The sequence below is a fragment of the Hyla sarda genome, unplaced genomic scaffold, assembly GCF_029499605.1.
Source record: "Hyla sarda isolate aHylSar1 unplaced genomic scaffold, aHylSar1.hap1 scaffold_548, whole genome shotgun sequence".
Taxonomy (NCBI): domain Eukaryota; kingdom Metazoa; phylum Chordata; class Amphibia; order Anura; family Hylidae; genus Hyla; species Hyla sarda.
In genome coordinates, this window is record NW_026610559.1 from 89,735 (window position 1) to 93,973 (window position 4,239).

Genomic DNA, 4,239 nt, shown 5'->3' on the forward strand with positions numbered 1-4,239 from the left:
TGATGAAGTTGATGAATAATAATAACAACAAAAATAACAGTTTTTGATAAAAAAACAAATAAACAATAATAATTTATCAAATATTTTGCTCCTGCCCCCTTCCCCAAAAATAAAAAAACATATATTACCCTTAAAATTTATAAATAAAGAAACAAAAAATAACACATACCCCAAACATTGCAAACACAAACCCCCCAAAAACCTAACTATAGTGTCTGTCAACATCATCCTGGGAGGGATAATACACTGCACTACAATAGAAATAAAAATCCCTATCATCTATATCTCAATGGGTTCCATCTTTTCTTTTGTTCTTTTTTCTAATGCGGTTTTATAATCCCTGAGACAAGTAGTTCTGGCCCTAGAGTGTTAGATATATTAGCGTCTGTAGCATGTATAAGGGACATGTTATCATACCTGTGTCTTTTTATAGGTGATTAATGCCCGATGAGAGGGTGAAAGGGACCTATACCCCCGTCAGCTGCAGGAAAGGAACAAAGAGACAGGTAATTAATATTTATATTAATTACTGATAACAATCAGGCTAGATATAACATCTAGACCTGCAGAGATGTCATAGTCTCTACCTTATACATGAAGATATATGTGTTTTTAATAAGTATATCGTCTATAGACAGCTTCTTATATAACACAACTGTGTCTCAGGTACAGTGATTGGGAACATTTATGTTTTCTAATATCTATTTTTTATTTGTAGTAATCCCTTTTTCAATAGACTGACCGCAGATTTAAGACATAACTGTACTGTAAAGAAAAATCTATAAGTTAATGTAATAAATCACATACTATAACTGATTATTGCCATTTAAAACTATGAAAAATACATTATGTTGATTATAAAACAGAAATACAGAATGGAAACAACCGTCTGTGGCTCAAGCTCGACTGCCCCTTTCTTTGAGTGGCCCCTCAATGTTGTGGAAACGGGTGGAGGACATTGTCTCCATTAGAATGGGTCCCCCTACGATGCTTCGGCTGTTGATCTGAAGTGCATTCTGTGCTTTGGAACCTCGGGGGCAAACTGTATTTCTGTTATTAATTTTTAGTTTAGCAATTCCCACCGCAACATGGTTAACCTCTATCCTAAATTTCTGCACAAAATTGATAACAGACATTCCAAGAAATATTTTGCCAAATAAAAATATATAAAATATTGATGAAATTGATGAATAATAATAACAACAAAAATAACAGTTTTTGATTAAAAAACAAAAAAAGTAAAATAATTTATAAAATATTTTGCTCCTGCCCCCTTCCCCCAAAAATAAAAAAAACATATATTACCCTTAAAATTTATGAATAAAGAAACAAAAAATAACATACCCCAAACATTACAAACACAAAACCCCCAAAAACCTAACAATAGTCTCTGTCAACATCATCCTGGGAGGGATAATACACTGCACTGCAATAGAAATAAAAATCCCTATCATCTATATCTCAATGGGTTCCATCTTTTCTTTTGTTCTTTTTTCTAATGCGGTTTTATAATCCCTGAGACAAGTAGTTCTGGCCCTAGAGTGTTAGATATATTAGCGTCTGTAGCATGTATAAGGGACATGTTATCATACCTGTGTCTTTTTATAGGTGATTGATGCCCGGTGAGAGGGGGAAAGGGACCTATACCCCCGTCAGCTGCAGGAAAGGAACAAAGAGACAGGTAATTAATATTTATATTAATTACTGATAACAATCAGGCTAGATACAACATCTAGACCTGCAGAGATGTCTTAGTCTCTACCTTATACATGAAGATATATGTGTTTTTAATAAGTATATCGTCTATAGACAGCTTCTTATATAACACAACCATGTCTCAGGTACAGAGATTGGGAACATTTATGATTTCTAATATCTGTTTTTTATTTGTAGTAATCCCTTTTTCAATAGACAGACCGCAGATTTAAGACATAACTGTACTGTAAAGAAAAATCTATAAGTTAATGTAATAAATCACATACTATAACTCATTATTGCCATTTAAAACTATGAAAAATACATTATGTTGATTATAAAACAGAAATACAGAATGGAGACAACCGTCTGTGGCTCAAGCTCGACTGCCCATTTCTTTGAGTGGCCCCTCAATGTTCTGGAAACGGGTGGAGGACATTGTCTCCATTAGAATGGGTCCCCCTACGATGCTTCAGCTGTTGATCTGAAGTGGATTCTGTGCTTTGGAATCTCGGGGGCAAATTGTATTTCTGTTATTTATTTTTAATTTAGCAATTCCCACCGCAATATGGTTAACCTCTATCCTAAATTTCTGCACAAAATTGATAAAAGACAACACCCCCCCAGTAGTAGCACCCCCATCATCCACTAGCAACACCACCAATACCCCCCTCCCGTGGTAATAGCATCAGCTAACGGATGTTGAGGGGTGTTACTGCGGTTGTGGTATTATATTCAGAGGGTGCACTGTATGGCAACGTTATATTCAGAGGCCGCAGTTTGTGGTAGTATTATATTCAGAGGGCGCAGTGGGTGGTAGTATTATATTCAGAGGGCACAGTTTGTGGTAGTATTATATTCAGAGGGCGCAGTTTGTAGTAGTATTATTAGAGATGAGCGAACTTACAGTAAATTCGATTCGTCACAAACTTCTCGGCTCGGCAGTTGATGGCCTATCCTGCGTAAATTAGTTCAGCCTTCAGGTGCTCCAGTGGGCAGGAAAAGGTGGATACAGTCCTAGGAAAGAGTCTCCTAGGACTGTATCCACCTTTTCCAGCCCACCGTAGCACCTGAAAGCTGAACTAATTTATGCAGGAACTGCATCAACTGCCGAGCCGAGAAGTTTGTGACGAGTTGAATTTACTGTAGTTCGCTCATCTCTAAGTATTATATTCAGAGGGCGCAGGGGGTGGTAGTATTATATTCAGAGTGTACAGTATGTGTTGGTATTACATTCAGAGGGTACAGTATGTGGTAGTATTATATTCAGTGGGTACAGTGTGTGGCTGTATTATATTCAGGGGTACAGTATGTGGCAGATTTATATTCAGAGTGTACAGTATCTATTGGCATTATATTCAGAATGTACAGTGTGTGGTAGTATTATATTCAGTGGGTATGGTGTATGGAAGGTTTATAATCAAAGAGTATAGTGTATAGTAGTATTATATTTAGAGGATACAGTGTCTGGCAGGTTTATAATAATAATTGTTTTCATATAGAGGATGAGAATGCGCTGACATAGTGAGGAGACGTCTGGGCGTCACATTCTACAGACAGAAGTTTTAGCTGGACCAGGCTACCATCTGAATTAGATAAGGGAAGACTATAGAGAAGACGTCACCTGTAGTCACTGATATCATTGTTCATTCTCCTCTCTATGTCCTATCAGACCTGTAGTCCCTTGTCAGTTCTACAGTTAGGTCAGTGAAACTACAACTCCCAGCATAACCTCACCACTGCTCAAAGGGGTACTCTACTGGAAAACATTTTTTTTAATCAACTGGTGCTACAAAGTTAAACAGATTTGTAAATCACTTCTATTTAAAAATCTTAATCCTTCCAGTACTTATTAGCTGCTGTATAAGCGATTCACAGGAAGTTATTTTCTTTTTTAATTTATTTTCTTTCTGACCACAGTGCTCTGTGCTGACACCTCTGTCCATGTCAAGAACTGTCCATAGTAGGAGCAAATCCCCATAGCAAACCTCTCCTGCTCTGGACAGTTCCTGACATGGACAGAGGTGTCAGCAAATAGCACTGTGGTCAGACTGGAAATAACTATACAACTTCCTGTGGAGCATACACCAGCTTATAAGTACTGTAAGTATTAAGATTTTAAATAGAAGTAATTTAAAAATCTGTTTAACTTTCTGGCACCAGTTGATATAAAAGTAAATGTTTTCCAGTGGAGTACCCCTTTAAGTAATTCTGGGAGCAGTATATTTAACTGATGAAAACTTCTTTAACCCTTTCCCATTCTGTGGCAACTGGTATATCTGATTATTATACTGGAATTTCTCACAATGCACTACAACAGTGGTGTCTGTCACAACAGGCTAAAAACTTACTGGGGGGAGGAGGGAGGTATGGGGGTGACACCATTTTCTACCGCACCGGGTGACACCAACTATAGCAACGCCACTGTATACATACATACATATACATAGATTCACTTGCTCATATATATATACACATATACATAGATTCACTTGCTCACATATATATATATATATATATATATATATATATATACACATACAC

The 4,239-nt window shown here is 36.8% G+C and overlaps 1 long non-coding RNA gene across 1 annotated transcript; it reads left to right on the forward strand.

Annotated features, from left to right (window-relative positions):
* Positions 1–431: 431 nt before the first annotated feature.
* Positions 432–3,397, forward strand: LOC130339660 (uncharacterized). Its single transcript, XR_008879986.1, has 3 exons — positions 432–506; positions 1,609–1,681; positions 3,198–3,397. It is a non-coding gene; the product is annotated as an uncharacterized LOC130339660 (long non-coding RNA).
* The last annotated feature ends 842 nt before the right edge of the window (positions 3,398–4,239 follow it).